Below are 11,470 nucleotides of genomic sequence, written 5' to 3'. Positions count from 1 at the left end.
TGGCCTCTTTCCAAGCTCCTCTTGCTCCTTTAAGGAGCTGATTCTTTCTCTTTCTTTCTAAAAGGTCTGAACCTTTTAGAGACTCTTGTCCAAGTTCTTCTTGGCATGCTGAATTGTGCATCCACAATCAACTCTTACAGCTCAGTAGAAGATGGCCCATGAGCGCCAAGAGGGTGCTGTCCTACCTCGGATTCAAACTACTCCAGCCAGCCAGCTCCTGCCTGCTACCTTACCAGAAGTAAAAAGTCAAGGCCTTACCTATGTTCCTTCCCGATGACCTCCCTCTGTGTAAGTCTTCAGAGTAGAGGCAGGGAGGAAAGACACAGAGAAACAGTGAGAAAAATGTCTAATGAAGAACTGGGAGATGTTTTTTAAAAAATCCTTAATTGTTGCATAAATTAAGCAGTAGGGACTGAATGCCTGATGTGTGCATGTGTGAATGTTTGCTTGTCTCTCTGCAGGTCCCTGTGAATACACATTACAGCAGCTATTTCTGGGCACAATTCAAAGTGCTGGTTTTAACCTATAAAGCCTTAAACGGCTTGGGTCCAAGCTATCTCAAGGTCTGTAGGTCTTCTTTTATGAGACTGTCCGGATGTTAAGATCATCAGGTGAGGCCTTCCTCTCAGTCTCATCACCTTCCCAGGTATGATGAGTGAGTACACAAGAGATGGCCTTCTCTGTCACTGCTCCCAGACTCTGGAACTCCCTCCCACTAGAGGTCAGGCTGGCCTCATCTTTGCTGTTCTTCCGCAATCAGGCAAAGACCTTTGTCTTCAAACAGGTTTCTCTTAGCGACTGGTTGACTGAGAGGGATTTTTCAGTGGAGTGTTGTGCCTTGTTGCTTTGAATCTGTTTTTGGTATTGATTTTGTTTACCATTTTTAATGTGGTTTTTGATTCTTTAAAAATATCTATGTACTATTTTTAGCTTTTAAATATTGTCTTTGAATGATAAAAGCTGCTTTGGATCCTTTTTAAGGAGAACAGTGAGGTTACATACATACATACATACATACATACATACATACATACATACACACACACACACACACGCACGCACGCACGCACGCACGCACGCACGCACGCACACACACACACACACACACATACATACATACATACATACATACATACATACATACATACATACATACATACATACATACAAGAGATAGACAATGTAATGAGCACCACCCACCACTAGGAGTGTAATTACAGAATCATGCAGTTTGCACAAATTTTTTTCTCTTCAAAGGGAAGGAGGGACAGAGGGAGCAGGAGATAGATAGAGGGATCCTAAATATTTTGAGAGTACGATTCCCAATTCTGCTCTTCTATTGTAAAGGATCTTTTAGCACTGAGGAACCGTGCCCTATTGAGATTATCCCAAGCAGTATATTAAAAACTGAGTATATCTTTTCCCTCATCTTTGGAAGTGTGACAAAACCAACACCATAAGCTGGTATGGCTTGAGCAGCTGACCTGAAAAGAAGCTTATTTTCCCATTTAAGACACCTAAAGTCCATTCAGTAACTTGGTTGTATCTTTCGACATATGTATTCATTCCTCTTGATTCTGGGACTGCACTTTTCAACTGTTAAGTCGTTAATGGAGCATCAGACTTAATGTATTATGCAACATGCAAATGGCAAGTTCCTTTCCTTCCAAATCCATTAGGTTTATATCTTTTTCTCCACCCTCCCCACTGTTTTTATCAAATGCCGTGTCTGAGGAGAATTCAGAAGAGATCAAAGGAATGAGAGTAATGTGTACATTTATCAGGTTTTGATATGTGCTATTTTGTCATAAATTAATAAACAAAAAGAGAGAAATGCATACCATGAAGTATGATTTCATATTATTATGACTGGAAGGGAAATCAGACATAAATTTCTATAATACTCCTATAACAATGACTACAGAGTTAGGGACATGAGGGACAGGGAGGTAGTAGCTTCAGTTGAATAGTGGTGACCAATATGACCTCTAGGTTTTAGGATCCTGATTCCCTGACCACATGGGTTATGATGCATCTATTAAACTTCTTTTCTTGTTCATTTCAAGTCACATTATTTCTGCTTTGGAGGAATGTTGCCAGTTCATTTTGTTGGAAAGAGTTGCTAATGTCGCGTTTTCAGACTTCACCTTTACAGGGTCATTGGACAGTCAAGTCCAGACTGGAGAAGGAATTCATGTAGACTCTAGTACATAATTATACACATATACTGTATATGAATGCATGAGCATTAAAGTGGCATTCAGTGCATACTGTTGAGGTCTTTGTCCCGTCTGGGCTGTCAAGGATGAACTGTTGTGATGGCATCTGGGAAAGCATCTTGGGCAGTGGTCCAGAGCAGGTAGCACAAGCAAAGGGCCAGTAGGCAGAAGTGGTCTAATGATTTAAAAATCAACAATAGCTGATTGGATAGCTCAGCGATTGGGTAACTGGCTGTAGAACCAGAGGTTGATATCCCACTGTAACTCCCTGAAAAGATGGGCCAGCTTGTATAGCCTTGAGCAAGCTGCACAGTCCCAGGAAGCCCCGTAGAAATGGGAATGGTAAAGTACTTATGAGCTGAGTGCTTTACACTAGAAAACCATGAGAAGGTTTTCAACTTGATGGCACTCATTGATAGGAGTCAGAGAGCAAAAGATGGCAATGGCTAGTATTTCAGGACCCTGGACAGTTCCCAGAGAAGGATTCTTATATACAGTACTTCAGCAAGAACAACAACATTGGAACCGCAGAACTGGAGGAGCGCCTATGGATCCTTGACTTCCAGCCCCTGTCAAGGAGGTCCAGTGGGGAATTGAACTTCCAACCTCTGGCCCTGCAGCCAGAGACCTGCTGGATAGCTCAGTGATTATTTCACCCTAGTTCTGCTCTGCTGTTAGAAAGTAGAGAACTTTACTGTCCTGAAGGGTGACTTTTTCAGCATTGCTGAGAGTCATGTACTGACCTCCATAGCTGTGGAAGTTCATTCTTTGGGAGATTTGGCTCAAGAACCATAGGCACCAGGAGGTTCTGACAGGGGATTCTTGGACTTAGCTGGTTTCTGGTGGACTGCAGGACTCTTGTACAGTGGTGCCTCACTTAACGAGTGCACCGTTTAACGACGAATCCGCATAGCGACGCTTTTTTGCAATCGCTAATGTGATCGCATTGCGATGTTTAGATAGGCTAAACATCACATTGTGATGATTGGTAAGCGTTTCGCTTACCGATTTTCGCATTGCGATGTTTAGAAAACAGCTGATCTGCAGTTCCAAAATGGCCACCGGGTGCAGAAAATGGCCGCCCGCAGCATTTTTGCACCCTGCCCTCGCTTACCGGGCAGCAAAAATGGTGGCCGGATTGGGGAATCTTCGCTTACCGATGAGTTTTTCCCCAAGAGGAACGCATTAAATGGAGTTTAATGTGTTCCTATGGGTTCCCCCCCCCCACATAGCAACGAATCCGGATAGCGATGTTAATCCTGGAACAGATTAATCTCACTATGTGGGGCACCACTGTTTTTGAATGTGCTTTCACAAAAATAATTCCTACACATAAGAAGCTAACACCATAGGAATAATTTCATGCTAGAGCCCTTCTCTGTGACCTCTGTGTCCATGGAGCTCCCCAGGTGGAGGGTCAATCAGTCATGAAAGATCTGAGAGGCAGTTTGAAGTAGTACAGTGCAGGAGTAATTTAATCATATGTTGTAATATTGCTGTAACCCTTCGCCAAGGTAAATCCAGTTTCGCACTTTAGTAGTGGAATTCTCTGGGTCACTTTGGTCTAATCACTATATGTCTGGCTTGTTCCAGGAATATAGTAGGTGAAGCCTGGCATTATTTGTTGTCACTGGAGGTAAAGACTAGGCTTCTTTTGTTAGAGGAAGAGAGATTTCAACTGGACGTTAGGAGAGATGTCTGGACGGCAATAGCAACTGAACAATGGGGCCAAAATACTTAGCCCTCCCATGCTGGAAATTTTCAAACCAAGCCCATCTTTTGGAGATTTTTTAACTTACATTTCCTGTAGCATGTAGGAAGTTGGGCTAGGTGGTTTACCAGACACCCTTCAGCTCAAAGATAATGTACTGTATAGGCTGAAAGCCAGTAATAAGTTGCAACTAGAGTAGGCCCATTGAATCAAAGCAAATCACATACATTTTGACTCACCAAATGCCCACTGATTCAATGAGCCTACTCTAGTTGTGACTCACTACTAGATTTTAGCCAATAAAATATAATCGTTATCCTCTCTATGTAGTTGGCGTTGTTGTAAAGTCTTTGTGTGCACAGTGAGCTATAACAGCCCAGAATTTTTCTGAAGCTCACTTAACAAAGTTTTACACTGAATGGCGAAGTTACCTAATGAATAGCACATAGCAGTCTATTGTCTGACAAATGAGAAACAAAGCAAGCTCCTTTCAGATTATTTCTTCTCCTTCTGGAAAGAATCACTGGATACACAAAAATTCCAGGTCATTATTTCATCTGTCCTTATCAGTACTCAGAAATCATCTGCTTTTTTATTAGTATTTGAATGGGTGTCAAGTTTCACTCAGTATGACATCTTGAGATGATATTAACATATGAATATTTTGCTGCTGTGTCTGAAATGGGACTGAGTGCATAATGAGGCAGAAAAGGTTGTCTCTTCCTAATAAAGACATTTCAGCTTGTTAAGGAGAATTTATCACCTCAAGGAATGCAGTAATATTATAAGAAGATGCAACCCACCCACCCCCACCACCTAATGCAGTGTTTTTTTAAGGCTATTTGGCTCTTAGGGGATGCATTGAATCCAGAGCTGAATCAAGTGTGGCCCCAGGGCTACATACAGCTCTCAATGTTGTTTTTGAAGCTCTTGTCCAAGCAGATGCCCCTATTCCCAAAAACTGACCTCCTCCAGAGGAGGAGAGTCCCAAAACAGGCAAACCCACTTTTAAATGGACTGCAACCCCTCTGACCCACACATAACAAAAAAACAAAACAAAAACAAAACAAAACTGGCAGCAGACTATCAGATGACTTGCTGGATAACTCTGTGGTTTAGGTATCTAATGTTGAGAGTTTGATTCCCCTCTGGGCCTCCTTGAGAGGGGCTGGACCCAATGATTCATAGGATTTGTAAGTATTTGGATGTTCTGGGACTGAGAGAGGAAAGCTGAGAATGAAGAGTATTAAGGACTGTGACCTGGTCTATGGTAAACTTCAGGAATGTGGTGGACATTCAGTTTGTAGGCAAAGCTCCTGTCTGCTTCTTTTCTTCCTTCCACTCCCAAAGTAAGGTAGCCATGCTCAGGAGGATCATGAGTTGTGGTGCATGGAAGAGGTCCCTCTAAATGTCCCCAGTCAGTAGCATGATGTGGCCAAGTACAACCCTTCGCTGCTTAGCCCAACTCAGAACACTGATGATTTAGTACCCACCTCCCCTGCATCATACACCACAACCATGTTTCTGCAAATACAGTATAGTCCTGCAGATGACACAGAAAGAAAGAAAGAAGAACAGTGTGGGTAGAGTATCACTTTGACCTATACAGTGGTGCCTCGCTTTACGATTGCCCCGCATTACGACAAATCCGCTTTATGATGATCGCAAAATGATGGTCTAAATGGGGGAATTTCACTTTGCGATGATCAGGGACCGATTCTTCGCAAAACAGTGTTTTTAGAACAGCTGATCGGCGGGTTCAAAATGGCCGTCAGGTAATTAAAATAGCTCCCCGCTGTGTTTAGGGATGGATTCCTCGTTATAAAGCCAGCGAAAATGGCCGCCGTATGGAGGATCTTCGCTGGACGGTGAGTTTTTACCCCATTGGAACTCATTGAACGGGTTTCAATGCATTTCAATGTTTTTTTAAATTTCGCTTTACGATGTTTTCGCTTAACGGCGATTTTCCTGGGACGGATTATTGTCGTTAAGCCAGGCACCACTGTACAGTGAAGCCCCACCTGAGACAATTACCTATTGCACTTCTGTCACACACAGTCTTAGACATAAAGAAAAATCTGTGTACCTTCCTAAAAGTGACAAAATTCTAACATGCTGCCAGTCTAATAAGCAATCTGCCACCCCATCCATGCCACGCTTGGATCAGAATCAGCTGCCTGGTCAGGTGAATAGGGAGTGCCATCCATTGAGTCTGATCTCAGACCTCCCCAGGAGGAGGACAACAACAACATTTCCATGATAGGTTTGGCCTTTCATTGAGACTTCAGCTGCCAGCCTCCTCCTGCTTTTGGTGGTGGTGGTGGTGGTGGTTCTTCTTCTTCTTCTTCTTCTTCTTCTTCTTCTTCTTCTTCTTCTTCTTCTTCTTCTTCTTCTTCTTCTTCTTCTTCTGCTGCTGCTGCTGCTGCTGCTGCTGCTGCTGCTGCTGCTGCTGCTGCTGCTGCTGCTGCTGCTGCTGCTGCTGCTGCTGCTGCTGCTGCTACAGGAACTGGCACCTAGTATTTTTTGTTCACATTTCAGCACTGTCACTCCAACATGCAAACCTGAGCTATTTGGAGGGGTGCCCTGACTGAACCGAGCACAACAGGGGACTCCTGGAATTGCCCTGTATTTGCTCCAATAACACACAAACATTCCTGCTCTTAGTCTCCCAGCACGCAGTGTTACCCAGTTTTGTAAACAGGCATGTACTTTGGCTACATTAACAGAGTTGGATGTGGAAGGTGCATGTCTAAAATAGACTAAAACAGCACAGCAGTGGAAGGGCACTTTCCCCTTGCAATACCGTTCAGATGGAAAACACTTTCGCCGGAACACCCTTGTGCTGGTGTTTCATACATGCCGGCTGTAGATGCTCATCTCTCTCCATGAGGAAATTACTGAAATGGCAGCAAAACTGTAGAATGTAATTGTCAGTTCTTGCAGAGAGATAAACTGTGAGCCTTATGCTGTCTGCACTTCCTTCCAACTCAATCATTGGTTCTTTTCTTTCAAAAAATAAATAAACATGGTGGAGACTTTAGGTATCAGTGGGTTGGCAACTGTGAGAGCAGAAGCAGCTGCTTGTGGGCACGGTTCAAAATCAGCACATTTAGGACGTCTCGGTATTGTCCCCTTCAGTGCCACTTTAGTGGGACCTTTTGGCGAGAAGGATTATGTGCTTGACATTGTGGAGTGCGAGTCTCAGAGGCGGGTGGCTTGACGAGAGAGGGCTAATAAGGGAGATAATCATCACAGGTCAAAAGGCTGCATTATGTCTGATTGAGCTCACATATGCTGCATTGCGGTACGTGTCTCTGCAGATCGTCTCAATCAGACACGGAGAACGTTGACCTGCTGCCGCTGAGATTTCATGGTGACATGCTGATCACTTTTGAAATGGGAGAAAGGGGAGAGTTTCTTGTGTGACACACCGTGTCTGTTTCTGCTCCAAATATAATTGCCAGTCCAATGTGAATAGGTTAAAGAAAGGGGGAAAGAAAATGTATGTCAGTGGGAAGTACATCTGCTCCAGATTTTAAACTGCAGTTTATGAGAGCCATCAATGATGCTTCACACACCCCAAAAAAGGTCCACCACGCTGGTTAGCTCCTCAAGGATCCATTGGAAAGCATAGGCGGTTTCATCAGACCTGCTACCCTCTGGTGCTTAGCCCTTGTCCATAGTGTAATGAGTCCCCAAATTTTCCAAGAAGCAAAAGGTTACTTGGGTAGCACTGCCTGGGTTTTACTTCTCTTTAAGGTGTCTTAATCGTAACAGTTAGGAGTATAGGGAGCTGCCTTTCACTAAGTGAGACCATTTACTCATCTAGTCCTGTACTGTCAGTTCTCACTGGCAGCAGATCTCCATTGTTTTAGACAGGATTCTTTCTAGACCTTCCCAGTGATCCTGGGTGTCACGTCAAGGTGCTGACCAGAACACACACTAGTAAAGGTCAAGGTTCCCCTTGACATTTTTAGTCCAGTCGTGTCCGACTCTAGGGGGCGGTGCTCATCCTGTTTTCAAGCCGTGGAGCCAGCGCTTGTCCAAAGATAGTTTCCGTTGTCACGTGGCCAGCGTGACTAAGGAACACCGTTTTACCTTCCCACCGAGGTGGTACCTATTTATCTACTTGCATTTACATGCTTTCAAACTGCTAGGTTGGCGACGAGCTGGGACAAAGCGACGGGAGCTCACTCCGTCGCGTGGATTCGATCTTACGACTGCTGGTCTTCTGACCCTGCAGCACAGGCTTCTGCAGTTTAGCCCGCAGCGCCGCCACGTGCCACAAGAACACACACTGCTTAGCATCAAATACCAGATTAAATCAGGTTGCCCTGGAGGTTTCTCCAGGTGAGCACAATTTAGGCGTAGGTCTAACAGCTGGAATTCCCAGAATAGAGAATTCTGGGATTTTCACTTAACAACAACAGCGAAAGCAACAGCAACAGCCGAGTGCCATATGCTTAGGGCTGCTAAGCACAGGATCTTTGGGGAGTCATTCATAGTCTTACTATAGGTTGGAAACATCTTGACAGCACATAACAGCAACATCTTTCATACAGGTAACAAGTAAGCCTGACCCTTCTTTAGTGCCGATTTGTCATAACAGAGGCATGAGTTGCCATCCTGTTTCAACCAGGTGCTCAGATTTTGGGGCAAATAATTGTATGGACTGGATGTCTCCCTAAAGAAGGCATGCCTAATTCACATTACCTGTAATCTCTGTGGTGAAGGCTGGTGAAGTGGACCTCTATCCCCTGAAGATGTGTAAGAGCATGGGAAAAGCACTGCTGGATTACACCGAAGGTCTATGCAGTACAGGATCAACTGATTTCTGTGTTGTCCAACCAGATGCCAGCTATTGTTCTCCATCAGCTGACTGTCAGCTGGATATGGTGCGCAGTCACCTTTAGTAGCCATTCATACCCTTATCCCCCTTTACTAATAAAAATCATCTAAGACGTGGCAGTAAATTCTGTAGGCTAAAAATGTGCAGTGTGAAGAAGCATTTCTATTTGTCTGAGTGGTTCTATTTGTCTGTAGAAGCCAGTCCTTGGTTCCTAAGGCTTTAAATATGATGTGATTCTGTGCATTAGGTTAAAATGCAAAAGGTTCATTTTCTGAAATCTAAAGTCTTACTTTACCATATTGGCTCCCTTATTCATAAGAATGAATGGGGGCTTCTTTATAATGTTGGAAAGTCAAGAGTTCATTTAGAGAAGGAGCCTGGCCTAGGTGGAAAGGACTCGTCTGTTCCTTGCCTTCAACATTGCTCCTTGATGTAAAGAAGATGAAGAGGCAGTGAAGACGTCTCAGGCCTTGTGATTTTCCCCCCCTGAAATTGGAGGAAATGAAGGCCAGTTCTGTTGTTTCTACCAAACATCACAGGGAGAAAGAAAAATAGGTCTTTTCAGAGATGAGTCTTTTCAGCCTCATGTCACCCCTGTAAGAAAGCCGAAAGAAATATTTGGCACAGAGATGCTTCTGTGGTGTTTATAAGGGCTTAGAAATGTGTTGTCATTCAGCAGGTGCTTCTGACCAGTTTGGTTCGCAAGCAGCAGAGTTTCAAACCATCTTTGTCACCTGCTTGGACTTGGTAAAAGCTAGAACGGAACGGAATGGAACAGGGCGGAATGGGGACATTTTAATAAAAATTGATGCCGAAAATAGTGAGATGCAATGGACAAACATCAGAAGAATATTTTATATCTCAAATCTTTTTTAAAAAAACATATTATCCTTTCATTAACCTTTTATTGCCCCAAAAACTCAAATAGTGGCCCAGAACAGCAACTTCTGAGTAGGATAATCACACCAAACTTCTGTGCACTTCTGTGAACATATTAAATAGATGCAGCAAGCCCCAAATCATTCCCAGGAATAACACTCCAGTGCCTGCTCTGTGCGTAGATTCCCAATATGATGTAGTGGATAGAGTGATGGACGATGGGGAACAGGGTTCAAATCCCTGCTCAGCCATGCAAATTCGTTGGGGAAGTGGAACTGGTAAAACCACTTCTTAAACACCTTGCTTACTTTGACAACCCAGTTAGGGTCACTATATGTCAGTTTTGATATCTGTTCTGTGCAGAACAAGAAAATTGCAAAAAGAAGGGGGGGAAAGGAAACAAAAAGCCAGGAACGGCCGAATAGGACAGCCCAACAAAATTTGCCCATCCCATTTGTCTAGAGGGGATTGATGCATCCAGAACCAAAACGTCCCTGGGATCAACATTCTAGTATCTGTTCCAGCTAGGAAATCAATATTGCATCCCAGGGATATACTGAGGCCAGGAAGGATTTTTTTTTTCCATGCCTGCTTAGTGACATGGGCACCTCATGCAGAAACCACCACTGTTTATTGCCTTTCATTTGTCAGGGAGATTTTCTACTGGTATCAATTCCCTTGAAAAGCAATCGTAAAGAAGCACGTTTTCTCAGAAATACAGCAGGGAGAGAGAGATGGGGCTCCCCTCTAGGCCCATAATTTGATAAAGACTCAATTTAGAGTACATGCTTTGTAGATATGCAGGAAGGTCCAGGTGCAAACCCTAGAAGCTCATAATGCCGGGGGACGCTCCCTGGAGAGTTGTGGCAGGTCAGTGTAGACAGTGCTGAGTGAGGTGAATAAAAGGGACTGACAGTGTCCTATACTTCCATGAAATAATAATTAGGCTGAATAATTTGCTACAGAGGATGGTTACACCTCAAGGATCAGGAGGCTGCCTCTTCCTCCAAACAGATCCCAGAGACACAGGGGTAAATGTTGTTGTTGTTGCTGCTCCTGCTGAAATAATTCTTAGCCCAAACCTCATCTGTTATGTAAAGTTGCCATGTATAATTGTACTGTATTTTAATTAGGGCTTCACGCTGAGTACTGAATGTGGCATCTTTTCTTGTTTTCTGCTTTCTAATTGCCATCTTTGTTTGTTTGAATGGTTGTTTGATTTTGAAAACAAAAACAAAACCCAGAGACAAACCTACCCAGCGTCCCCATCGCCGTCATGAGACCTACTCCAAACGAAATCAATCTTAAGCGATAGTTCCAGAGTCGGACAGGGATACTTTGTACTGTGAAGTGGGGAGATGGGTTTGGTTTGGCTTTCTTCCTAAATCAGAAACGTCATTCTTTCATTGATTATCTGGCTTTTTTTTCCCTCAAGGTAGGGAGAAGAATGGGCAGAATATAAAATAGATGAAACCGCCTATAAATAATTGGAAATATGCAACCGCTTGTTTTGGGGTGGCATGATAGGACCAAAACACACAAGGTGAATAGCTTCACCATTAGAATGTGAAGTGAACATATGCAGTAAAAGAAGTCCAGATTATCTTCTAACATTCTTTCACAGTTTCAGGAGGTGCAAATTAGCATGCTTTTGTTTGGTGGTTGGTCCACTAGGAAGAAACAGTAGGAATGTTGATCGTTGAAGCCTGATAGCCTGAGAGACTCTCATCTCTGGGGATAAAGCTTTTCTATCATCTCCTTATGTGGCTAATGGTGAAGTTGCTTGATTCATGTGTTTTGGCCTGGAGGGCT

The sequence above is a fragment of the Pogona vitticeps genome, chromosome 10 (genome assembly GCF_051106095.1).
Source record: "Pogona vitticeps strain Pit_001003342236 chromosome 10, PviZW2.1, whole genome shotgun sequence".
NCBI classification, from domain to species: domain Eukaryota; kingdom Metazoa; phylum Chordata; class Lepidosauria; order Squamata; family Agamidae; genus Pogona; species Pogona vitticeps.
The sequence above is the reverse complement of the archived record's forward strand: the minus strand, read 5'-3'. Positions refer to the sequence as shown.